Source organism: Prionailurus viverrinus, chromosome E1 (genome assembly GCF_022837055.1).
Source record: "Prionailurus viverrinus isolate Anna chromosome E1, UM_Priviv_1.0, whole genome shotgun sequence".
In the NCBI taxonomy this organism is placed as follows: Eukaryota; Metazoa; Chordata; class Mammalia; order Carnivora; family Felidae; genus Prionailurus; species Prionailurus viverrinus.
Window position 1 is genome coordinate 5,540,629 of NC_062574.1, and position 27,960 is coordinate 5,568,588.

The following is a 27,960-nucleotide window of genomic DNA, read 5'->3' on the forward strand; positions in this document are numbered from 1 at the left end:
GCAGGCGAATGTATGGGAAAATTCCTTCCCCTCTCAGGTTGCATCTCTCTACCTGGAAACTTTTCTCGAAGATACCTTCTAGTCCTGGGGCGCCGAGGTGGCTCAGTCGGTTGAGTCTCCAACTTTGGCTTAGGTCATGATCTCACGGTTTGTGGGTTCGAGCCCCACGTCAGGCTCTCTGCTGACAGCTCGGATCCTGGAGCCTGCTTCAGATTCTGCGTCTCCCTCTCTGCCCCTTTCCCGCTCGCGCTCTGTCTCTCTCTCTCACTCTCTCTCTCTCTCTCTCAAAAAATAAGTAAACATTAAAAATTAAAAAAAAAACAAAAAAACAAAAAAACCAAGAGACCTTCTAGTCCTGATGTTCTGGGACTCATATATGTGTGTTGAAGCACAGGGCGACAGGTGGGAAGGTAGTTCCCCGTGACCTGAGTCGTCTGCAGAGCTGTTCTCCACCCGCTCAGACCTCTGTGGGAATTGATACTTCTCCATTTTTTGTTTCACAGTACTTTTTACAACTGCAATCATATGCTCTTAAATACAAAAGTACAATATAGTCATCACTTCGCACCTTGCTTTTTAAACTTAATACAGCTTGGATCTCATTCTAGATCAATCTTCCCTCCCGCCCCCACCAGTGGCTGCCTAATAATCCATCCTATCATACCATCATTTATATAATCGGTATTAGGCCCACTGATTACTTTCTTTTTACTGACTTTTAATCTTTTAAATGTTTTACATTTACTTTATCTCTCCATAGATAGATAAATAGATATATGTAACATGTCACATATACATTTAACATCATATGACACAAATATAACATCATACATATATATGTTTTCTAAAAATACATATATAGGTTTTTTAAAGTTTATTTATTTTTTAATTTTTTTAAATGTTTTTATTTATTTTTGAGACAGAGACAGCATGAGCAGGGGAGAGGCAGAGAGAGAGGGAGACACAGAATCTGAAGCAGGCTCCAGGCTCTGAGCTGTCAGCACAGAGCCTGACGTGAGGCTCGAACTCATGGACTGTGAGATCATGACCTGAGCCGAAGTCAGACGCTTAACAGACTGAGCCACCCAGGCACCCCAAAAGTTTACTTATTTGTTTTGAGAGAGAGAAAGCATGAGTGAGCACGAGCAGATGAGGGGCAGAGAGAGAGAGAGGGAGAGAGAGAATCCCAAGCAGGCTGTCAACACAGAGCCCAATGTGGGGACCGATCCCATCAACCGTGAGATCACAACCTGAGCTGAAATCAAGAGTTGGATGCTTAACCAACTGAGCCACCTAGGCGCCCCTATATATAGGGTTTTTTTTTAAATATTTGGGAGTAATTTGAAGATATGATGGCCCCTCTATCCCTAAATACATAAGTAAGTAATTCCTAAAATCAAAAACATTCTCTTACATATTCACAGTATGATTATCAAAACAGAAGATTAACATTGATGAAATACCATTACCTAATCTACAGCTTTTATTTCAATGCATCACTAATGTCCTTCACAACAAAAGAAAAATGTTTTTCCTGGTCCAGGATCAGATGTTGTTAGCTTTATTTCTACATGTTTGAACACTTTGGTTGCTGTTTGTAACAACAGTTTCTCTACCTTTATGACCTCTGACGGGTTATATTTGTGCATGTGAGGGCCATTGACTTCTGTGTGAATTATATGTCCTGCTGTCTTAGTGATTTATTTTATTGTTTGGCTTATTTTTAATATTGACATTCCAGATTTTTATCATTGACACATATCACATGCATATCATATGCATCTTGCTTCTCCTTTACCCCTGTGTCTCTAGTTGATTTAGCTCATCTGACTGTATTGGCTTAACACCACTAGTATAGTGTTGAATACTAGTGGAGATAGAGGCATCTAGCTTTGTTTCACTGTTAGAGAAAATGCTCTAGAGCTTTCCCATTAAGATACTGTCTTTAGGACCAAGGTCTGTAAATAGAAGATGGATGGATGCATGAATGGATGGATGGATAGATGGATAACTGATTCAGATTAATTCGTGTTAAAAATATCCCTCAATTCCTTAAATCAAGAATGGGTATTGAATGCCAAAGGCTTTTTCATCACTGATGGAGATATAATCTATGATTATTCTATTAGATCTACTAATATGGTGTATAATATTAATAGACTTCCTAACATTGACTTAACCTTGCATTCCTAGAATGAATCCCACCTGGTCATATATTATTTTCTTAATATTGGATTTTGTTTATTAATGTTTCATTTAGTATTTTTTGTATCAATATTAATGAATGATAGTGGCGTATTGTTTTCTTTCTTGTGCTATCTTTATGTTTCGTATCAGCATTATTAAAGCAAGTATCGCTGGGTTTTTTTAAGGAATTGGGAACTTTCTTTCCTTTTCAATGCTTTGGAACAATGCTCTGGAACAGCATTAGGACTATCCAGTCTTTGAAGATTTGAAATAATTATCTTATAAAACCATCAGGGCCTAGTGCTTTTGAGGGTAGCTTATTAGTAACTTTTTCTACAAGATATGTGTTTTTTCCTATTTATTTTTGAAATTTTGGTATTTGTTATTAAGTTTTGTTTGTCTGTTTTGTTTGTTCTGGGTTGTTTTTCTTTTCCTAATAGTTACCATTCAATGCTCCTTAGTCCCATGTGTTTAAATTTAATCTTCTTCATCTGGTTTATCTGTTTTTTGTTGTGGTTGATATTCTTTTTTTTTAAATTTTTTAAACATTTATTCGTTCTTAAGAGACAGAACATGAGTTGGGGAGAGGCAGAGAGAGACAGAGGAAGACACAGAATCGGAAGCAGGCTCCAGGCTTTGAGCTGTCAGCACAGACCCCGTCGTGGGGCTCCAACCCACAAACCATGACCTGAGCCGAAGTCGGATGCTTAACCGACTGAGCCACTCAGGCACCCCTTTTTTGTTGATATTCTTTAACTTATGCCTTTTGCCTATACAACAATGAGTATATATATTCTACTGTCTTCTCCCAATTTTAGTTGGTTTATTTCTACTTTGTCACATATAGCACCTGTACATTTGTCATGAACCCTCTTACCTACCTGTGTTTTAACCTTTTAGATTTCTCTCAATCTTTCTCTTTCTCAATCTCTCTCTCTCTCTTTTTTCTCCCCCATCTCTGCTCATCATTATTTTTCCTCTGAGGTTTGCCTAGTCATCTCTTGGTTGGATGAAATTCATCTCCCAATAGATTGCCTGAGAAGGGCTCATGAATACAGAATCCCCTAAGTTCTGGTTTCCTTGTTCCATAGCCATGATGCTTAAAGAAAAGTTTGACCGGTTGTAAAATTCTAGGTTTATACTTTCTCTCCTCGCGTTTTTGAAAACACTGTTGCATTGTGGCCTTTGCATGCTATTGTATGCTATTTTTTGAGAAGTCTGATGACAGTCTGATTCTTCTGATTTTGTAAGTTATTTGCTCTTTTTGCTTAAAAACCTTGAGCTTTCCGTTAGTTTTACTATGACATCACAGATGATCATTCTGAGTACGTCACCCAGGTGCCTTTTGGCCGTTCGGAATGTACCATCAGATCTTCTTTTGGTTTAAAGAAAGGCTTACATAATTGTGTTTTTATATAATAGTTTTCTTACCCAGTTTTGTCTTTCTTCTTAAGGTACCCTAATTATAGGTATGCTGTGTTTTTGTTTTTGTTTTTGTTTTTTCAGTCTTCCAGTGTATTCACTTTCTAATTCTTATTGCTTTCTTTGGTTTATTTCACTGTCATGGCTGCAATTTTTGCCTTTCCTCAATGCCTTTCATATGTTTTATTGTGACCCTGTTCTCTTTTAGGCATCTTGTGCTTTAGTCTTTCTTTTTTCTTTTTTCTTCCATTTCTTTCCGGATTTCAGTAAATCCTCTTTAATTTTTTTTGCTGTTTATTTTTAATTTTTGAATTTCTCTTTCAAAGAATTCTTTATAACTACAAGTGTGTATTTAAGGCTGTTTAATTCATTCCAGAATGTTGTGTTCAGTGCCTTCTCCTTTATACTTACTTTCATGTACGATTGGAAGAAAATTATCATCAGTAGAGGTGTTTGGATTCTCATTTGTTTTTTTAAAGATTTGTACATACTTATTCATATTTCTTCTATCCCATTTTTTTTTATGTGGGGCAGTGTAGAAGATTCCTATTTTAATGGTAGCCTTTTCTATTAATGTAGAAAGTATAATTTTTCTAATTGGCTTCATTATTGAGAGGTTTTTTTAAGTTTATTTATTTATTTTGAGTGAAAGAGAGAGAGAGAGAGAGAGGCAGAGAGAGAGGGGGAGAGAGAATCCCAGACAGGCTCCACACTGCCAACATAGAGCCTGATGCGGGGCTCCAACCCATGAACTCTCTGAGATCATGACTTGAGCTGAAACCAAGAGTTGGAGGCTTAACCAACTGAGCCACCCAGGTGCCCCTATTATTGAGAGTTTTACCCTTTGTTTTACAGGATCCCATTCCCCATCCCTGTGCTTCTTTTCTCCTTTGCCAGCCAGTCTCCAAAGAGCCTCTCTCTCTCCCTTTTGACCTTCTTCTTGTCCAGAAACAATGCTATAGAGGACTGCCATGTTGATTGGTGTGTAGTTAGTACTCTGACCTACCAGGACACTTTTCCATGTTTTTATTCTCAGGATGAACCTTTTATATATATATATATATATAATATATATATTAATATATAATATTATATTTATAATTATATATATTGTTATATATATTATATATATATTGCATCAGACAACAGAGATGGACAAGGTTCATGGAATATACAGGTGCATGGAGAGAGCTACACATGTGAAGCAGTGTGTTACTTCAGCCACAGTGCACGGCCTCTTGTGTAATACAGTAGTCACTTCCTACTTTTGGTGCTGACTATGGGAAACCCCTAACTGGTGATTATTAATTCCAAGTAATTGCGTATAGGACTGAATATTATGTCACTGACGACTATGGAAGTATGTCATCACCCCGTCCTCATTTTACTAGAGTGATAGATGCAGGAGGACAGGAATCAGAGCAACTTCTTTGGGAATGCTGGGCCGCATGGAAGGTTCTAGCAGATGGTGGTGGATCTCTCGGGCAAAGAACTAGCCTAAACTCCCCTGACCGAGGTCCCTGATGCAAAATGAATCTCCAGATCTAAGGACTTCTCTTAGTCTCCATTCTTCTTGTTTTGCCTTTTCTCCAGAAGTTCCCACTATGGACTTACCTCTCTTACTTGAAAATCATCTCTCATGATGGCAGACTACAGTTTCTTTTGAACGTGCCTTCTTTGCCTCCTTTTCTGTGTATAGTTTCCCTTCCATCGCCCCATTGGCCTGAACATTTTCCAAGCTCTGTGCTAACCCTCTATTCTCTTTCTTAAAACTTTCCCTTAGAGGATGTACTTACATGCACAACTCCTCACAACACTTGTAGCCAAATGTCCCAAAGCCCATCTCTCTTGCCCTTCTTGCCTTTTGGATGAACTTCACTGATGAAAGCCTCTTAGCAGAGAAGTGGCCCTAGAAGTGGAAAAGGGAGAGACCTGCCTGCATTTTGTGCCATCACCCCAAACTCAGCACGTCCTATGGCAAACCTGCCGCTTGCCTGCAAAACGGACTCTATTTTTGGTGAAAATTCATTGACATGATGTTCTTTTAGCTGCTCAGACCGAGAGCCGGAGCATCACTTTTGCTCGATTCTTTTGATACGTACTTCTGCTTCTTCCATCCTTGTTCTGTTGGTTCATCCTCAGCCCATCTTTTGAATCTTTCATATTTGTCTATTTCCCCAGTAAGACTTCTGTCAGCTCCTTCCCAATTTAATAGCTGCCTAACTGGACTCTCTGCCCGTCACTCTGTGTGTGCCCTGCACCTTCCCACAGTCCGTTGCCAGATTAATCCTTCTTCAATATGATTTTCAGTAAACCAGACTCCTGCTCAGAGTGGCTGAGAGTCCTAGAGTGGCTCCCATTTCCTGCATTTCTTCTATTCACCTAGGCATTCCGTGCCCTCCACCTTCCCAGTCATTCTGATTGTCCTTCTACTCAGTTCAGCCCTGTTATGAGTAGCCTGCTGGTATACTCAATCTTTCACTGAATGTACAGTGTTTATTTTGCCTCCATGAAACCTAAAATGTTTGGTTTCCCACCTTTCCGCTTACTTTAAATCCTACTCTTACTTTATCACTGCATATATGTCTGGCTTTCTTCCATGAACTTCAACCTCCAAGAGTTTTACCCCCATCCAAGTCCAGACCTATAGAGGACTGTTTTATTTTTTTATTTTTTAAGTTTATTTATTTTGTGAGAGAAAGAGAGGAGGGTAGGGGCAGAAAGAAAGAGAGGGAGAGAGAGAATCCCAAGGAGGCTTCATGCTGTCAGCACAGAACCAATGTGGGCTTCAACTCACGAACCATGATATTGTGATCTGGAGCTAAAGTCGGACACTTACCTGACAGAGCCACACAGGCGGAGGGCTGTTCTTAGTCGTTCTAGAGATCTATAAACTAAAAATCCATGCTTCTCCCCAAGCACACTGATATGGTGGACTATGGACAGCGAATCTACAATGAACACTACCCTCAGAAGGATGAAGAAAGGGGACACTTTATAGCCATTGGTCCTTAGCAGTTTTGAAACCTGTCTGAGCAGACATTGTGAGGGTCCCTGATATGGGTTGGGGAATGTCCTTTGATTAAGCTGCGGTTCTTTTTTTTAGTTTATTTATTTATTTTGCAAGAGGGAGAGAGAATCCCAAACAGACTCCACACTGTCAGCACCAAGGCCATGAACTGCAAGATCATGACCTGAGCCGAAATCAAGAGCCTGATGCTTAACCAACTGAGCCACCCAGGTGCCCTTGATTAGGCTGCAATTCTGCTTTCTGGAGGGGCTTCCTTGTTCAGTATTTGCCATGGCTTATGGCCGAGCCCTCCACAAGTTCCTCATTTTCCATGATCTTCCTTGGCCACGTCTGAAATATGTCCTCCTTGGAAACCCCACAGCCTTCTCCACCCACCCGCTTGCCCTAGAGAGTCAGAGGCCTAGGGATTCTCTCATGTCCTGAAGAGTGTCAGGCTCCCTGTTCCTTTGGCAGCTCAACTCCATTAAAACAGGAGATTTCTTACCTGTTTGATCCTGGTCACCTCCATGTGCCCGTCAACACCCACAGTTCTTGAGATGCAGACCTCAGAACTGCTGTTTTCTGTGCTTTCTGGCCCCAGGCCCCTTTCCCTCACCTCTTGGGAGGTATTCTGTGCCTTTCAGACTTTGTGAGAGAACACAGCTCTACATTCTTTACTGAGTCACCTTGTCCGATTCAAACACTGTCCTTCTCAGCTCATGCAGGAGGGGAAGAGGTGCAGAGAAAATGGCACACCAGCTCTTAAGTGCTCCACTCCGATGTGGTACATGTGGCTTCCCCTCGTTTGTCATGTGGTTGTGCCAAAATTTGGGAGAGCAAAGATATATTATTCTTGCACCAGGACAGAAGGAAAGCCAGGTCCTCTAGTGAATAGGATGGGCTGTGTCACTTCCGGGTGGAACCTGTAGGCTGCGACTCTCAGGCACTGAGTCCCCCGTAAAGGAGCCAGCAGTGATGTCAATGGGAAGATGCCAAGAGGTGCAGATTCTATCTTTGGGGTCAGGGTCACACAAGTACCTGGAGTGCTGGTAACTTGTGGAGAGAATTGTAATGCTCTGCCTGGAACCCCCTGGAGGGGCTGCCTCCCAGCCTCCTATCCTTGACCTTGGTTGGAACCCTGAAGCAGCTCCCTTGTGGATGGAGAGGGGGTGTTGCAAGAGAACCTATTCCATGCAGCTTGGGGTCCCAGAGAGGGAGTGCCCCGAGAGACCACGCTTCTTGGGGGTCATGCTAACCCAAGTAAGACTTCTACCTAAAATTCACATTCACAGGAATCCCTCGGTTTGTTAGAGAACAATCACTCCCAAGACCCCGATTTCACCAGAGAAGGTTCAGAAGCCATCACGGAACAAGATGGGGTCCAGGCAGGTCTCTGCACCCCTTTCCTTCTTCCTACAGGCACAGTTACTTCCCAGGAACCACTACAGTGTGCAAAGTGCCGAGAATCTGATTGTATCATCTTGCAACTGGCAGGTTCAGGGGGCACCTTCTTGAACTTTCTTAGGGGAGCCCAACGAAAACTGCCGGCCCTGGTAGTGACGAGACAGATTCTCAGGAGAGAGGTCAGAGACTCTGCGACCTCCCGTCCACGCTGTGTGGGTCTGGAAGTGCCCGGGCACAGTGGGCTTGCGTGACTCAACGCTGGCCTTGGGATGGGTGTGGGCGAGGAGTGGCTGCGACAGGTGCTGGGGCTCAGCCAGGCTCTTCTCCTTTTTGACTAATTGGTTTCTCTTTTGTTTTATGGAACTTGACAGCACTGGTTTGTGGCTTTTCGTGGTTGACTACCCCCGTAGTACCTAATTACAGAGGAGATTTTTAAAAGCAACAATGAACACATTTTCTAAATATGTTCTCAGTCCGCTCCCTCCCTGGGTAATTGGACGCAGAGAGGAAGGAGGGCTGGGTGGTATTCCCAGAGGCCTCTTGTCAATCAGTCCCGGGCAGGTGCCACCAGGGCCACTCAGGAGCACAGTCACCTGGAAACCCGGAGGCAGGGACAGCAGGAAGGGTGCCCAAGGCCCTGAGGCCGCGCCCCAGGCACGTGAAACTCTCAACACCTGCTTTCTTCATGAGCACCAAGGCACCCCTCGAGAGCTAGGTGGGAAATTATACACTTCAGCCAAAGAAGCGAGGTGTTCTGTCAGAAGAAAAAGAAAAATCTCGAGCAGCTTCTAGGGAGATCAAAGCCAGACTCGATGAAAAAGCTCCTGGCACAGGTATCCTGAGACTTTTTTCTTTGTTCTTTTGGATGAAAAGAGTCGTCGTGCTAGGGACAGCAAACCTGTAATTCACTCACTTACTCAACCACCCATTTGTTCATTTGCTCATTCTGTGCATTTGACCCTGTGCCAGACCGTGGAAGCGTCTGTCGCCGAGAACCTGCCTGGGCAACCTGCCAGGGAATGTGGAGCGGGGTTCTGATCCACCCCCTCCCCTCAAAAACCAGAATGAGGATGGAGACAGTCCAGGGACCTTGTGCCTCTGTGTCCTAGCACCCCGCTGGCTCAGATACCGTGCTGCCTCTAGCTCCTTCTTAGTGGAGGAAGAGGAAAGAAAATGCCTCTGCTTAACTCCCATGACTCTTTCCCTACGTTTGGCTGGCCACCTCCTACTGCCCTGTCACTGCTTAGAAAGGCCTGGAACTCTCTATCAATTACAAGCTGCAGGCCAGACGCCAAAGGAGGTCAGTGTGAGGCATGAATCACAGATGCCCCTCAACTGGAGAGATGTTCTCATAACAGCCACAGGATGCTCAAGGGCACACAGTAATGGCCTGTCACACACACGCACGCATGTGCGTGCACGCGTGCACACACACACACACACACACACGAGCACAGGGAGATGCAAACTCTTGGCCCCTCACCTATCCTTTCTGGAGAATCACATGGAAATTGTGAGTCATTTTACAACTCAAGAATGACCTCACCTCTGGGTATCTTATCTCCATCTGTTCTTGCGGCAATCCCATGGGGCTGTGCGTCCCTCCCTCGAAATCCTCGTGACACATGATACCCCCCCCCCTCCGTGTGGAACCGCCCTTCTTCCAGAAGCATCGGTCTCCCTCCCCAGCTCTCTGCGCAGAGCAGTCTTACCCGCATCCCTCCATCATGGGTCCTCTGTCCAACTGGATCCGCACAGTAGTACAGTGGCTCTCAACACCAGCTGTTTGTCGCACTCATCAAAACTTAAAAGTGTAGGCAGATTGAAGGCTTCGTTCTAGACCTCCTGAATCACAAGCAATAGAAGCACAAATCTGTCCTTTTGATAAGCTTCCAAGGTGATTCCGATGTGCCGCTGTGATCGGGGCCTCTCAGAGTCGCAAGTGCCTTTGAATCCCCCGGGGATGTTGTCAGAATGCAGATTCTGAGCCAGTAGACTCGGGGTGAGCCCGTGACGCGGCATTTCTGACAGGTGCCTGGGGTTGGTTGGTCCCGGTCCGGGGACAAACTGTAGGTAACAGAGCTATAGGGTTAGGGTTCTCAACACCGGCTGCACATCAGATTCATCTGGGGAGCTTTTAAATATCCTGAACCCCAGCCAACGAATCTATAGTTTGCGGCGCTGGGACCCACACATCAGGAATTTCTAAATCTTCCCAAGTGGTAACTTTACGCAGCCCCGGTTGAGAACCACCGGTCCAAGAGCCGTTTCCTAGCAGACCGGGTCTGTGTTTGAGCTCCTTATCTCCCATCCCGCCCGTGGACCTGCTACCTACTCTTCAAAATCCATTTTCCAACCAGCTGGGCACTGCACATTTTTCTCCAGACAGCTAGACAATACATATTATCATCACAGAAGAGCTCGTCGAAACCCATCCCTTTCTGCAGGTAACCTATAGCTAGCAATATTAGCAAAGACGGGACACCCAGTACCTTCTCTCTGCACAGAAAATTAATTCTCAGTTGTTGCTTCATGGTTTCTTGGCTTCTCTCCCTCTCCCGGGCAAGTCTGTGTTGTACCCTTACATAGCCACATAGGCATGTGGTGCATAGACACACCCCATGCTTGGGATTAACCTCTTGTACGGTCCCACCAGTCTTGACTTCCTTAAAAACTGGAAGGGATTTTAGGATCTTGCTGCCCTACACCTTCTACCTTCCTCAATGTCATCTGTATTTCTGAACTTGTACATCTGTATTTCTGAACTTGTACATCTGTATTTCTGAACTTGTTGTGATGCGTTTGCCCACCTTGCTGGCATGGCTGCCTCCTACTGTCTTCTGGCTCCTTTTTTCTGGACTTTGGGAGGACCTCCCCTCCCCAGACCAAGATAGGCACCGTGGTTGTAACACCTGTGTGCTCTTCTAGTAGCCCAGGGGGATGTCTATTACCATCCACAGTATAATGTGCAGCATTTGCTGATTTTCTAATTTTTGTTTTCGGTGTTTGTTTATTTTTGAGAAAGAGAGAGAATGAGGGAGACAGAGCATGAGCAGGGAGGGGCAGAGAGAGAGGGAGACACAGAGTCCGAAGCAGGCTCCAGGCTCTGAGCTGTCAGCACAGAGCCCGATGCGGGGCTCGAACCCACGGACCGTGAGATCATGACCTGAGCGGAAGTCGGACGCTGAACCGACTGAGCTCCCCAGGCGCCCCTGGAATTTGCTGATTCTCTAATGTGCTTCTCTCATGGGACTGTGAGCTTCCTGAGAGTGGGAAGTGCCCACCTCTCAGTCTACACCGTCTTGCACCAAGCTCAGAACAGAGCAGAGGGTCAAACAACATTCATTGAATAAATCACCAGTTCCTCTCTGCTTTCCTTTCCTTTTTTTTTTTTCCTGCTTTCTCTACTGGGTTGTGTAAAACGTACAGGCGCTGATCTGCGTTAGCATGATTCCGACTGGCATATGTCCCCAAACCAGTCCATACCCAACAAGAGTATAATTGGAAAACCCAGGCCTTCCAAAACCCTGCCAATCATGCTACTGTGTAAATAGGCACAGGTGATTGGTTCTAATCAAAGTCATTAGGGTGGTTCTGGAATGGTCCTGCTGCCATATGTAGATAATTATGGCAGAAGCCTACATTTTGGACGTTGGCCAATCTAAATAGCATTAGCATGAAGAATTTGCATAGAACAAAAGGAGAGGGATGGTGCAGTATTTGGACATAAATAATAATGGCTAGCATTTATATAGTATTTTCTATGTGCCAAGAATTCTTCTCACTGGTTTACATGTATTAACTCATTTGCTCGACAGAACAGCCCTATGATGGAAGTACCGTTGGCATCTCAGTTTTATAGGTGGGGAAACTAAAGCTTCAGGGAGAGTAGGTAACTTGGCCAAGATTATGCAGCTAGTAAACATGGCGGGTCTCTACTGGGACCAGCGGACTAGCTTCGGGTTTGTGCTCTTTACTGCCATACTGCCAGAGAACGGGCTTCTTCTAGGATAGAACATTAGTCAGCTATGTCAATATGACTCGGTTAACATCCCCCATAATTCATGTGTGAGTAAATAAGAGACCTCACTTGACCCCTGGAAGCAAGAGTTTTTACATCTCATCAGAATAGTAGTCCCTAAATTTTAGGTATACCAGTTGACTTTTATTTTTCTTTCTCAAATACGCACACACAGTCAGACATACTCATCTGTCAGGAAATAGAGATTCAGGAACCTTCAGTGGACAACTTATCTATAGACGCAAATTAAAAATTTTTTTTCATAATGAGAACAGTGCTGCTGTTTTCCTAGAATTTTATTTCCTTTGCATATAAGACTGGGAATAAGAAATTTGGCTGGTGGTTTCTGAGTCTGAAATACTCCTGTTAATGATACCTCTTCCTGTCCTTACCTGATGGTTATTTGGGGGTTAACCAAGAAGCTGTGCCCTGTGGGGTGTGTCCAGTCCCCTTCCCCATGAAGAAAATTAGAATGGAGGGGTCCTTGTCACACAGTCAGAGACCTTCCCGTGAAATGAATTTGCCCTCATTCTTAGAGTTTGGCACCCTTTGAGAGAACCATTTCATTGCTGACATCCCATTCGAAAAACTAGGACTTGCAGTCAATGGTTCCGTATGGCCATTTCTTCCAAGATGTGGTCTCCCTGACGTCTATGATGTGCTCAGCCCAGGGGGCCACACTGCCTCTTTCCATCTCTGAGGTCAGTGGGAGAAACTGGGAGCTGACATTTTTAACAAATTGTCTACAGGAGACTGTTTTGTGCAAGAAACATACCCAGCAAGGTAAGGACTTTGCAGCAGCTTCTATAGTCTCTGTCCTTTCGATGCCGCATGAGAAACCATTAGCGCTTAATAACAAAATAAATAAATAAAAGCAGTATCGGTATCTTTAAAGCTGTGGTTCTCAAAGTGTGGCCCCAAGGCAAACAACATCTGTATGACCTAGAAACTTGGTAGAATGCACGTTCGTGGGTTCTACTCTGGACTTACCGAGTCAGAGACTCTAAGGTGAGGATTAAAGACGTGTGTTCTAATAAAACCCTCCAGGTAATTGCGATGCATGCTCAGGTTTGAGAACTACTGTCATAACGAATTAAGATACATAATTAAATCATGCTTCTTAATATACGATCTCACCCAAGTGGATGGTTGCAAAGGGTACATTATGTAAGTACCATGCCCTCCAAGGATATCCTAGTCGATATGTTACCATGGAATGAGGCTCTGTACCAGGCATGAAGCGTCAGTCGAATTATAATAAGGATCTAGATAGAAACCTCTGGGAAATTGAAACCATCCGTTCATTACTGACCCCAGAAAAACACTTCCCCAGTGTACAAACCATTATTTGCCCACTGATCAAGGCAGGTGGGATGTGGTTGAAGGCTGATGATGAATTCAGATGATTCTCACTTGGAAAAGCTCAGCTGTCTTCCTTGCTCACAGCTGCTTTATTGAAACTATGATATTAAAGCTGAAGTTAATTCAACCAGTGACTTTAATCACCTAGGGTGATAGGATGCGCTGAGAGACCATAAAGACTGGGGCCTTGGTCAAATTCAAATGTTAGTGCTTTTAACTGGGGCCATTGCAAGACTCACAGACAAATGGAACAGGCACAGGGCGATCTTTGAAATTAGTTACAAAGAACAAAACATTAGAAAAAAAGTGGAGTGATTTTTTTCTGAGGATGAAAATGTATCCTTTCAGAAATAATTAATTTCATAAAATTACTCATTAGACCCATGTACCATCGTGCCATTAGAGCTGCAATGTCTGAAGTAACTTCAACTTTTTGAAGAAGCCAGTACAAAATCTAAAAGTTCCATACCTAATTAGGCCAGACAGTAATGAACTTGCCTTCCCAATACTGTTCTGTGGAGAATACTAGCTATAATGACCCTCTGCTTGCCTGTTTGAGAAAGTTAGGACTTCTTGAGGTATCATGCCAACCATGTATGGATCATGTCATAAAGGATCAGAGTTTCAGGGACCCCCCCACCCCCCCGAGTGACACCACCACAATTTCCCTGAGTAGACCATTGGTGTGACCACACGTGTTACTTTTGATACGCACACCTTTGGTCATTTTCCTTTCTCTGAGTCCAGGGGCACCAAGATGGAAAGTTTATATATCGTTGGAAAGAAAGGAGTGAGAAATCATAGGCTCACAGAATTCTTCGTGTTGGTGGAAGGGTTCAGCTGTCCTCATTCCCTTCTGTTGGCCCAGCCACAAGCTGTGGGTTAAGACCTGGGAACCTTTTAATCTTCCAGAGGTTCAAGAACTATCCTTGATTCTCAGACCTTTAAACCAGGCTTGACTCCCTGAAGGTCTACTCTGTAGGGGTGGGCTCTAGTAAGGAGGAATAACTCGAGTCGGCTGAATACCTTCTCTCAGAGGAGGCTGGGGGAGTTTACCCAGTGTCCTGAAGCAATATCAATTCTTTAAAAAAATTTTTTTTGTAATGTTTATTTATTTTTGAGAGAGAGAGAGAGACATAGAACATGAATGGGGAAGGGGCAGAGAGAGAAGGAGACACAGAATCCGAAGCAGGCTCCAGGCTCTGAGCCATCAGCACAGAGCCCAATGGGGCTTGAACTCACAAACCGCGAGATCATGACCTGAGCCGAAGTCGGACGCTCGACCGACTGAGCCACCCAGGCGCCCAACAATTCTTGAACATCGCTTTGGGCCAGCAGGGTCTTCACCTCTGTCTTCCTTCAGACCCACCACAGTTCTACAAGTTTGGTACAAGTGAGGATGGGTGCTCAGAGAGATGGAACTATGGAGATGGAATTATGCGATGTTGCATAGTTCTTAAGCAGCTGGGCTAGTATTTGAGCTCAGGTCCACTTAGCATTAGCCTTAGGGTAAGGTCTGACTCTAAAGTCCAACTTCTTCCCTGGCTCTCACTATGCAAGTGGGTCACCCCAACATACTGCCCTTCGATAACCTCACTGATGATGTGGAAAGTTTGTAGGTAGATGCGAATCAGCCCTCTCTGGGGCATCTGTTAGGTCTGAGACGCCCCAAGCATACACTATGCCACTCTGGTTGGCTCCAGAAATAGTTTTGGAGGTAGCGATTGTCCAAGTGTGGCCCCTGGACCTACTGCATCGACGTCACCTAGGGATGGCTTGGAAGTGTACCTTATCAGACCCCACCCGAGAACTACTGATTAGAAACTCTGGGGGTGGGGTCCGGGGATCTGAGTTTTGAGAAGTCATCCAGGTGCTTCACCTGAAGAGACAAGGTCTGAGAACCACTGGTCTCACTGCTCCATCTTGGGGAGAACAACAGCTTGTTTCCTCTTTGACCTGACCACATGATTAGGATTTTCTTCTGGGTATCTGAAGTTTTATTCACCACACACATGCCCCTAGGAGTCCAGTGGGTATGTTCACATGTCTCCGGGCTTTCTGATATATGGGAGCTTAAAAAAAAAAATAACAAAAAAAAAAACTAGAAGGAGTAGAAAAACTGTGCCTCCCCCTTCCGTTTTCTCTAATGAATGCCCACCACTTTATGATTCCCTTTAGAAAAGGGAATGTGAGTTTCTCATAGTTCCTTTCCTCCCCAAAGATATTTAGAGAAGATAAGAAAAAGGTTGTCTCTGAATATGTGAGGCTGTTGCTTATTCATAGCAAGTTGTAGTGAAAAGATGAGCTTTGGAAATCTGTGGAATTGTGTTTAAATATCATTTCTAGTTTGCCGGCTTTGAGACTTTGAGAAAGAATCCATTCAAGTCTCTCAACTTTCTGTTTCCATTTTTGATGTGAAGAAAATAATACCACATAGGGCTGTTGTGAGAATCGCGCGGTGTATGAGGTGCCCAGCACAGCACCTGACACGTTGTGGGTATCAGGTAAATAACCGTTATTATTGAGAACAAGATGGTCTTATTTTTTTCTCAGGAGTAGAGGTCTGGAAGCCTCTAGATAAATAGGATGTACGTTCCCCAAGGATCAAATTTATCTTGGTAAAAAAAAAAATTAATATGATCTTTTAAAACCAAGACTCTGGGGACGCCTGGGTGGCTCAGTCGGTTAAGCGTCCGACTTCAGCTCAGGTCATGATCTCGTGGTTCATGGGTTCGAGCCCTGGGTTGGGCTCTATGCTGACAGCTCGGAGCCGGGAGCCCACTTCGGATTCTGGGTCTCCCTCTCTCTCTGCCCCTCCCCCATGCTCTCTCTCGCGCTCTCTCTCTCTCTCTCTCTCTCAAAAATAAGCATTAAAAAAATTAAAAATAAATAAATAAATAAGTAAATAAAAAATAAAACCAAGACTCTGTTTAAGCTCTCCTTCACATTTTTGAGTTTTTTTTTTTAATTTTTTTTTCAACGGTTATTTGTTTTTGGGACAGAGAGAGACAGAGCATGAACGGGGGAGGGGCAGAGAGAGAGGGAGACACAGAATCGGAAACAGGCTCCAGGCTCCGAGCCATCAGCCCAGAGCCCGACGCGGGGCTCGAACTCACGGACCGTGAGATCGTGACCTGGCTGAAGTCGGACGCTTAACCGACTGCGCCACCCAGGCGCCCCTTGAGTTTTGAGGGGAAAGCATTCTTTGAAGACTTGGCCACTCCCACATCCCTCCCAACCAGAAGAGCCTTTGAGGTAGGATTCCCATCCTCTTGGCTCCCTCCCCTAGCAAGTCTGCAGGAAGACACTGGCGCCTATTTAACTGAGTAAAATAACGAATGGGTGCGTGAGCGAATGAATGAATGAATGAGTGAATGCCCTTTGAGTCTATGCCCCCAGGTCTCTGTGCTACTCTACATCTGTCCTCACTGACCACCTTAACTCCAGTCGGACTTTCGGGAACACCCCCTTCCCATGGGGATTGTGTTGAGCTGCAAGTAACAGAAAACGAGCCTGCCGCTAAGATGAGTTTATTTGCCCGACAGAACAGGGGGTCTGTTCTTTCCCTTATGGTTGCTTGATGGCTGGAAGGTCCCAGCTGCCACGTCATCCAGGCATTCGAGGGCAGGAGGGCAAGGACAGAGGGAGAGTAGTGTCAGCAAATACCCATTTCTGCCGCTACATCACTTGACAGACCATCCCAAACTGGGCCATGAGCGACAACCATTTATTTAACTCATGTCCTTGTGGGGCAGTGGTTTGGGCAGTCTCCGCTGGGGAGGTGACTTCTTCTTCTTCTTCTTCTTCTTTTTAAATAGTTTTCTATTTTTTGTTGTTGTTGTTGCTTAAATATTTTCAAGTCCATTTAGTTCTTTTTTAAAAAATGTATATTTATTTTTGAAAGAGAGAGAGAGAGAGCACTAGCAGGGGAGGGGCAGAGAAACAGGGAGACACAGAATCCGAAGCAGGCTCCAGGCTCTGAGATGTCAACGCAGAGCCCGACGCGGGGCTTGAACTCACAAACCGCGAGATCATGACCTGAGCCGAATTGGACCCTTAACCGACTGAGCCGCCCAGGAGCCCCTGGGCAGGTGTCTTTGATGTGGGGTTTTCTCATGTGTCAGCAGGGTGAGTCAGTTTCTGGGGGTGGGCACCTCGCCACGTGCCTGTCGTCCTTCCACGGGCTCACATGGGCTAGTCCTGCCTGGCCACCCAGGAGCGGGCGGAAGCTCCATGGGCCTCTTGAGTCCTGGCCTCAGAACCAGGCCATCCCTTTGCCTCATTCTGTCGGCCAAAAGCAAGCCACAAGGCCAGTTCAGCTTCCAGAGCTGGAAAAACATGCCCCGCCTCCTGATAGGGGTTCCCTCCTCTTTCTTCCCCTCCTCCTCCCCCTCCTTCTCCTCCTCCTCCTCCTCCCCTCCTTTTTTTTTTTTTTTTTGTAAGCTTTGCCAGAGGCTCTAATAATGACAAGCCAGGGAAAAGCATGCTGGGAAAGAGTGTTGGGATGGAGCACTTTGCAGCCCCCACCCTGTCATTTCACCCCCTCCTTGACTTTGCTAATAAAGTTCTTCTTTGGACCAGCATCCCTCTTAGACTGGCAGAAACCTCTGCCCCAGGGAATACCCCTAGAAGCATGCATTTTGGCCCAGGGGGCCCTCAAAACAGGCTCCTGGTGAGGTGTTAATGCAGGCAATATGCCTCCTTTCTTTCGCTGCCCCTCCTCACCATTGAAATGTCAGTCAGAGCAGAAAAAACTCTTGAAAGCACAGAAGGGCCACCCGCTGTTTTGCTAACTCTCCCTGGAAACATAGTCTGTGATCAGGTATGAAGGGAGACCTTCAAAAACCTGCGTATAATAATACCTCTCCCGAAGGACTTTTACTTGAGAGGCAAATAATTTGTACATGGCATGTAGGTAAATATCAGTCTGGATGCAGAAACTTCTGGGAACATGAATGTTTCAGGGACCATAACACACACACACACACACACACACACACACAGACACACACATTCTGACGATAAAGAAGGTTGTTATTCACTAAAGAAAAAAAAATAAACTGATGATCTGAAGCTCATAAAATCATAGTGAGCATTTATTGTGCCTGGTAGTGTGCTAATGAGCATTCTGCATAATCTGATTTAATTTTCAAACTATCTAACGAAGTAGGCAATATGCCCCTGTTTACAAGTGACGAGTCTGAGGCACAGACACGATAGATAGGTGTTTCAAGATCGTGCCTGGAGAATCAGGATTCAGTTTCATCTTGGACCGCGAGCCCTTGCCCCTAACCGTGAGAACGCACTGTGTTCTCTTTATTTATAATTCATGGCGCAAAAGTAATGATGAGAGTATGCCTAGAAAATACTGTATGCTTCCTAAGTATCAGCCGACAGTCTTGACCGACCCAGCCTATGGCGGTCTGAGAACCAAAACAATCAAAACAGTCAAAACTGCGCACATTCAGCGCCCCCGTGACCTCAGTGTTGTTGAACAAAGGAGAATATATTACTTAAGCCAGATGGTTATTGACAATTGTAGACAAGATCTTTATTAATGGAGCTGTTCATTAGCTCTGTCATTTTTGCATATCGATCTACACGTCCAGGTCAAGAGTTTGTTGTGGGCTTTGCTACGGCTTATTGTTCGCTTCCTGTCTTTGTCCTCTAGGGTTTTGGTATCGTCCAACAGATTAGAGTTCCCCAAATCATCTTCCACCGAATACCAGCCTGAGGTGCTTGTCAGTATCGTATGAACGGGAAGGATCCCACAGTCAAATAGATTGATAAAATGTAGGGCTCGTGAGTTCACATTTAAAGTTTATCGCTTTACTGCATGACTTATCAGAGCCTTTGGGATAGTGTAGCGTGCATCGTGGCATCGTGGCCCTCCAAGGTCCGCCTTGTTGGCCGTACATACTGGATGTTGGGAAGTACTGTTTGAGTGCTGGTCAGCCTGACCTCACTGTGGTGGGTCCAAGTTCATAAATGAGAGCAGACCTGTAGAGCTCTCCAATCCTACCCATGCATATCATGTCTCATATGGTTTTAAATTATTTTCTTCCCATCCTTCTAAAAATCCTTTTCTGTTTGAACAGAAATCACTTTGCTTGTAGAGACTTGGGACTTCTGTTTACCTAGAGAAACATAATTTATGTGTTGGCTTTTAAGGCCCAGAGAACATTTTATTTGGTTCTTTGTATGTAGTGATTATGTACAAAAGTGTGCTATATCCTCACTTGGACACCACTTTACGTTTCTGGCGCCAAATTCAAGAAAGAAAACCAAAGTTGGGGGTGGGGGGGAACTGCCATTTTTGGAGAGATTATCTGTTTTAATGTTTAATTATTTATTTTGAGAGAGATTGGAAGGGAGAGAGAAAGGCCCAAGCAGGCTCCACACTGTCAGCACAGAGCCCGACGCAGGGTTCGAACTCATGAACCATGAGATCATGACCTGAGCCAGAAGCACTTAACCGACTGAGCCACCCGGGTGCCCTGGAGGGATTATTTTGTATAAGTCCTTCTCACGTGTGACTGAACCCTTTCATAACCCGTGGAGGTATGTGTTTTTGACTTCACTTCGGAAATACAAAACCTGCATTTTGCAGCGAACAAAGAGAGCGAACTATCTAAGCTTACACAGATAATAAGCATGAAGCGTTAGGATTTGAACCCAAATCTGTCTGACCCTGAAACGTATACTCTATTTATTATGAAAAAAAAAAAAAAGAATTAAAATAAAATGATAGGGAAGCTACCACTTGGGTAAGAGTAATAGTTGCAAAGGCTACCATTTTCTTCCCATGTGACAGAAGGAGCTAAAAGGGAGTTTAATCAGTATCTGTTCAACCAGAAAGAGTAAGAAACTCATCTAGTCTGTTCACTAGATTCGAAAATTAGGGATTAGTCCTGAAAGCTTGACGAGGATTATTTTCAGAAAGATCAAACTATTAATTAAGAAAATAGTTAAGGGGCGCCTGGGTGGCTCAGTCAGTTAAGCGTCTGACTTCGGCTCAGGTCATGATCTCACGGTCCATGAGTTTGAGCCCCACTTTGGGCTCTTGTGCTGACAGCTCAGAGCCTGGCGCCTGCCTGGGTTTTCTGTGTCTTCCTCTCTCTCTGCCCTTCCCCTGCTCATGCTCTGTGTGTCTCTGTCTCTCAGAATAAATAAGCATTAAAAAAAAATTTTTTTAAGAAAATAGGTAATAAAATTCTTACCTGTAATCCCACAAAGAGATGGCTTACTCGAAAACCATAAAGTAGATGGAAGAAGTGAATGGATACATGACTGTGTAATTAGCGCTTGGAACTTTTGGTTGCAAGATTACGTAAGATGATGGTGCTCGTCACAGCGTGCCCTTTGACCTGATGAACAAGTAGACCGTCTGTTCAGTATAAATGGCATTGTAGCTTCTTCTTGGGATGTTGACAAAGCAGTTGGGACTTCTCTGGGACAGAGCCAGCCTTTTATAGACTGGGACCAGTTTGGAGAGGTAACCTTCACTCCTATTAGGATTTAACTAAGGTGCTTTATCATCTTTTATCAAAGTCCCTGCTGGCGTTTTGGACGCAGTAGGAACTTAGAGCTTCTAGAATTTGAGCTAGGGTGCGGGCCTTTGTGGAAACAAAATAATCAGTCAGAAGTCAGGATGTGTGTTCCCACCTGAATAAGGACAGCCTCTATTATTTGATCGGGGACAAGGTCTAGGAATTAGATCGGTCGGTTTTAAGGGAAAGGCATCAAGGGGAGGTACTCAGGAAACAGCATCATCATGCCCTCCCTACCTTGTGAGCAAGGGTACAGGTGGAGTTCAGGCCACCTGTGCCCTCCTTAACCCTCAAATTGCACATTTTCTCCACCTCCCCTTCTCAGCCACCCCCTCTTATTTCTTTGTACCCCCCCACTCCACCACACCCCTCCACACAACACACACACACACACACACACACACACACACTTTGGCTTGATTCCGGGCCCCACCGCTTAATAGCTATGTGATGCTTGGCAAGTCTCTTAACATCTTGGCGTCTCTTTCCTCATATAAGAAAGAGAAGTAATAACTTCTCTGCCCGCCTCACTTTGCAAACTGTAATGTGCTATCTAAATAGAAGTTTGATGTCATTATTATTGTCTTATCTGCATTTTCCCCACCAGAGCATAAGCGTGTCCCTGGTTGGGGCTGTCAGACATTGTGTCTGTTGAAAAGTCTGATGGGGAAGGAAGTGCCTCTTCCCCCCACCACCCTACTGTTGCCAACACATTTCTAGAGTTTATGATGGATTTGTCCTTTGCCCTTTTAACTACTTGAGCGTTGTTGATCTGGTCAGTGGAGAGCATTTCATTGGAGTTCCATTTTAATCTGCCCAGCAGCTAGTATTAATTGAGGTTCTGCCTGTCTTTCCATTTCTCTGCTCACCTGGCTTTCTTCCACCTTACCGGGAGATAGGTGGGAGGCGGCCAGGAATGCCAACGAATGCGATTGAATCACAAGGTTTAACGAGGAGAGAGGGCAGGAAACACGGGAACGAAGAAAGGCATACTGTTAGGACAATTTGGAAGGTATTGGGATAATTTCAGAGCAGATTTTCCCTTGCTGTTATAAGTTCACTTAATAGATGTGATGAGATCACAATTATAGATAGATGACCTTGAGTGAACCATTAGAGATTTGGGGACACACTGGAGACGTGTGTGTGTGTGTGTGTGTGTGTGTGGCAGTTGAAAACACCATGCAAAAATTTCTTGAATTCTTTGAGCACAGCCAAGAGATTTCTTACTTGTAAGCCAAAACCACCTGTCACAATGAGTACCAAAAATAGTAACCTATAAAATGTAACTAAACAAAAGCATTGCATTGGAGAGACGGGGTATAGAGTCATGGAAATGACACTGGGCTGGAATTCAGAGCTGAGTTTATGTTACATTTCTGCCACCTTCTTCCGGGGTGACCTTAAATAGCAATAACAATTGCGCAGCATCCTTCAGATCGGAACACACCTTCATGGTCACCGTGTCATTTTTACCTGACCGTGTTGCTGCTGCTGACATGAAACGAGCACACGGAATCCAGCTGGGCGCCAGGTCCTGCCTCGTGAGGACCGGTTGCACGACTTTGAGCCAACCTTTGGCCCTCGAGGTCTTCATTTGTTCCCATATAACCAATAGGGTTAATGAGGCATTCCCGTGTGGTTATTTCCAAGATGAAATGTGACCGTATGGATGAAAGTGCTTTGCAGCATCCAAATGATTACCTAGCGGTCTGTGGGATTCTAGAAACAAGGGAGGAGATTTGGGACCGTCTACTTGTAGGGTTTGGGCTGAAAGCAACGGGAAGTAAGTCTGTAAGTGAAGCAGCAAAGGAACCTATTGGGGTGATATCACATAGTTCCCAGACTCCATGGCAGAACTGAAGATCCAGGCTCAGAAAGTGTCTGGGAATCAGTGGAAGGTGGCGGGGGGGGGGTGGGGGGGGGCGCATTTCTGCAGCTGTGACATGCCACTGGAAGGGTGCGATTGGGCACAACTCGTGTCACAACTGGATCCATTGCCAATGCCACTGGCCCCAAGAAGGAGTTGGTCGCCACCCAAATAAATTCTAAATGGTCACTTGCCTCGTGGCACTGTAGTAAGGAGGCATGATTCTATCTCTTATGTCTCCTGGGATTTCTCCCCACATAGGTGGGGTGTTCAGAAGTCAACTTCAGGCATGTTTTTATGAAATAACCTACGCAGAGTCTACAGATTGTTGCTGGCAGGACTAAACCCCATGGCTCTGCGTTCTCAGTCTCCTAGACCCTTTCACCATTTTATGTTTCCTCATATAAACGCGTCCAGTCTTGGAACGAATATCGAATCTCTCCCGTATACCAGGCATGGTGGTGGGATTCCTCCAGCTCTCAAAGTTTAAGATTTTATGATTAAATATTTCCATGTCGCGTCCTCCTGGCGATAAAGCACCGTGCTAAGAACACTGTTTTCACAATGAAGTTCTAGAGAGCCTCAAATTTAAAATGCAGATTACTATCAGAAGTGTCCTGCCGACTCAGCAGAGAGGCATGGCTGGAAAAGATAATTTGCTCAACAAAAAGAGGAAATAACAGCACCAGGGGGATTTCTCAGGCCCCATCAACATCCACCGTTAAACTTTATTATATAAGCCAAAGAAGGGGTTGTACAGGTCAAGGACGTACAGCCCAGAGAATGAATCTGGAGGCTGGCTTGCTTTGGTACTGCCTAGATCTTATATACTGCAAGCTATTTCCACACACACCCTCTCCACTCTGTATCTGGCACCGAGCTACAATATGGCCACGGGGTGGAAAGAACGGAAGCTTTGAAGAGTCTGTTCAAGGCTGCTGTCCACGTAAACAAACAGGGGAAGGCATGTACCTTTTTCTTATAGGGGCTTCCTACCTTCCCCTCAATCATTGCCTGATGGAAACAGAGCGGCCACAGATAAGATGGCAAATAGACATCCCAATCTGAGTTCCCTAGATGGAGCATGAGGCAAATTCTTGGTGTTAACAGTATGCAGAGGAGTCCAATCTCAGCGGGGCGGGGCAGGGGGGAGGGCGGTGGTAAATGGAGGGTGGAAAAAACAGAAGGGACTCTGGACAGGCAGGAGAGAAACCTTAAGGGGTTCTACCACAGCTTTTAGAACAAGCACAGTGGAGCGCTTGTCTCTCAGGATGTCTTGAGAGAGGCCACCTGACACCCACTGCATATTTTAATAGTCCATCTAGGAGGAGGAAGGGAGAAGAATTTTGGGGCTAGCTCTGGTCTCTCTTTGGTCAAAGTTGTCCCACGTGGCATCCACTCCCCTGCATTTTGGGGGTTTACCTCCCAGGCCCTCCAGGAGCCGCCTAGGTCTCTGGCAGCAAGGAGAGGAGTACCCATGGCACAGGCCACAATACTCAAGCTAAGCCTGTGCTAGAAGCAAGCCGCTGGCACTCCCCGTCTCTTCACCTGTGGCCTCACTGGCGGCCAGCTGGACAGGACATTGCCTGTGTCAAAGAGCCCCATAACGTCTCATGCCTTGGTAGCAACAGGAATCAGAGGCAAGAGGCACCCACATGAAGGTACAAGACATGCTTACGAGTGATATGGGGGACCTAGAACAGTCACTGCAGAGACCCCAGCCAGCTAAGCAAGTGGTACACCACGAAGGAGGGAAAAGAGAGATGGACATTTCCTCTTGCACCTACGAGCATGGGCTTGGGCCAGGAGGTCTTCATGGAGGTTCACAAGTACCATCAATGGAAAGACATGGCCAAGGGTATCCAGGGAGGTAAATACACTGGGTTACATACACTAAGATCACCTTACACGATGCATACTAAAAATTTTCTGGATAGAATACAAACAAATTGAAATGCATGGCTGGACTCAAAAGAAAGAAGGGGAAATCCCTGCTTCAGGAAAAAAGAGGAATTTAAACCATATTGGTAAACGTATAGACTGGTTTGGGAGTTACTCTTGGAGGGGGGGAAAGAGTACTTTTCTTATGCCAGTAACATATGGGATTTGGGGCTTTTTTTCCCTCCTACACAGAAAAAGGACTCAAAACTTTAGGCCTGGGCAAAGCGGGAAGCATACAGTCAGGGACTGCATCCATCCTACACCTAGAAAAAATACATACCCATCAGCACAAGGCAATGACAAGGAAGCTTTTCTCACACTGTCTGGAGCTGGTTGGGCAGAAGAGTTTCTTCTGAAAAGTCAAAACCAGGACTGCATTTCTTAGAGGTCTGAAGTCTGATTTTATATTGCTGGACAATTATAGGGAACCATCAAGGTGAAACTACATCATAAAGCATGTAAAAATTGGTCCTGAGCCAGTGAAACAACTAAGTGCTCGGTATAAGCAAAAACAAAAATACAGGGAAAACAAGATTTCTTAAGGAAAAAGGAACATCCCACAAAAGGTCAACTTACCATACGACCAAACTATCTGATAATTAGACTTCCAGAACTGGAGCAGGGCAATCTGAAAAAGCATTTAATTTTTTTTAATGTTTTTATTTATTTTTGAGAGAGAGAGCAGGAGCAGGGGAGGGACAGAGAGAGAGGGAGACACAGAATCCAAAGCAGGCTCCAGGCTCTGAGCCGTCAGCACAGAGCCCAACACAGGACTCGAACTCATGACCTGAGCTGAAGTCGGACGCTCAACTGACTGAGCCACCCAGGCGCCCCTGAAGAAGCATTTAAAAAATGTACTTAAGGGGCGCCTGGGTGGCGCAGTCGGTTAAGCGTCCGACTTCAGCCAGGTCACGATCTCGCGGTCCGCGAGTTCGAGCCCCGCGTCAGGCTCTGGGCAGATGGCTCGGAGCCTGGAGCCTGTTTCCGATTCTGTGTCTCCCTCTCTCTCTGCCCCTCCCCCGTTCATGCTCTGTCTCTCTCTGTCCCAAAAAAATAAATAAAAAACGTTGAAAAAAAAATTAAAAAAAAAAAGTGTACTTAAAATTATTGAAAATATAAAGAAAAAGGATTTATTTTATGAATAAAATATTAGGATCTTATGAAAAAAGGACAGGTAACTTTGGAAAAGAACCAAACACAAAAGTTCTAGATGTGAGAAAGGTCACGGCTGAAATTAAAACCTGAGTAGAGAGGTTAAATAACAGATAAGACACCACCAAAGAGAGAATTAGTAGATTGGAAATCATTTCAAGAAATTATGGAGAATGCTGAGCATAAAGAAAAGTATACACAGGGAGAATCAGGCTAAATCATTTAAAATCTATAAATCTCACATATAACTAATATGTTGTATGTTCCAGAGGGAAAAGATGCAGAGAAAATATGGGAGAAACAGTATTTGAATGGATAATGATAAAATATTTTCCAACATTGATGAGTAATGTGAATCCAGAGATTCAAGAAACACAGTGACCTTCATGCAGGTGAAATAATCATAACCCCAATTCTCAGGTAACATTTTAAGGCAGATAGAAGATAATGACAGGTGTCTTCCTCAGGAGAAAAATAATTGAACTGGCAGAAGGCGTCTCGATATTTACAATTTGTGGCAGACAGTGCTGTGATGAATCAAAATCACCATCAGTTTAAGAGTCTATACTACACTGTCATTCAGGAGATAAGGCAAAATAAATACATTTTTGCACAAATAAGGACTAAGAGATCTCCCTCTGTCAACATTATTGAATCTTGAAACAATACTAAGTGAGAAAAGCAAGCTCGCGATACCATTGACATGAAATTAAGACGCCCGACACCGGAGTATCTACTGTTCATGTAATATTTAGAATACAGAGCAGTGTAGAGGAATAGCAACCACGTTTGAGATAGTAGTTGCTGCTCTGGGTAGGACAGAAGGGAGGCACAAGGGATGGGGACATCCGTGACACATCAGCTACAACGTCAATGTCCTACATCTTTGTCAACGAAAAGAAGCACTGGGAGGAAAAGTGGCAAAATCCTAACATTTTTGAAACCTAGATGGAGGTACGTGGTGCCTGCTAGTTTACTTCCGTACTTTCTGTGTGCTTGAACTATTGCAAAACAAAGTTTTATAAAGAAACAAATCTACATCAAAAGAAAAAGTCTACATCCACTAGGAAAGAGGAGGAAGGAAAGGAGAAACACAGGGAGAAGGAAGAAAGAGGTGGCTCATCTTGGCAAGCTATTGACAGTGGTTGGAAACAAACAATGGGAGCCCATTTGTGACAGAGACCTGGATGTCAGATCTGGGTCCTGCTTTCACTTCTGCCACCGAGACGCTATGTGGACACATGCATAGACTTCCCCGCTCTGCCTCTTAGTTTTCCTCATTTTTTAATCAATGGGGTTGGAGCTGTCAATCAGCAAGATCCTTTCCATTTCCAACACTCTTTTGTTCAGCTTCCTTTGACTTTTCAGATGGCCACATTTTAGGGCATAAAAATGGCTCTTGCTAATGCAGCTGTATTAGTAAGGATTCCTTTGTCTTCAAGTGATGAAGACTCAGTCTGAGCTGGCTCAAGGACAGTGAAAAATTATTGATCTGTGTAAGATGAAACACAGGGCTAGGGCTCTCTCGTGGCGCTTTGATTTGGAGCTCACAGATACTCTCGTGTGCCCCAGGTATTTTTGTTTTAATCTTCCGTAGTGGGTCTTTAGTTACATTGGCTTCCTTCTCAGCCATCACGTGATAGACCAGATGGCGGTTGTAGCCAGATGTTGACAGCAGCTCCAGTCTAAGTTTTCTGTTCTGCAAGAAAAGCAAAATCTCGTTCCCTGAAGTCCCAGTGAAACACTCATCGTGTCTCATTAGCTTTGATAGAGTTCTAAGCCCAACGTGGAGCCAGTCACTGTAGACAGGGTTGGGGAAGGGGGGAGGCTATGTGCTGATCTACTTGAGCTGCACAGGCTCCCGCTATGGAACAGGCACAGCTTCACCTCAGCCATGCAGACGGAGAGCGGGGGAGGATTCCAGTTCCTGGGATAGAAACCAGGACATGGAAACCAGAAAGGGGAAGATTAGCTATCGGATTACCAAAACAAATGTCCCACTACAACTCACAAAACTACAGGAATGATTTCCTAGTAAGGA

General features: G+C 44.7%; 1 protein-coding gene across 3 annotated transcripts in view; it reads left to right on the forward strand.

Moving 5' to 3' along the window:
• The window catches only part of SHISA6 (shisa family member 6), a 275,499-nt gene that overhangs the window by 144,305 nt on the left and 103,234 nt on the right, over positions 1–27,960 (forward strand). The window lies entirely within an intron of this gene.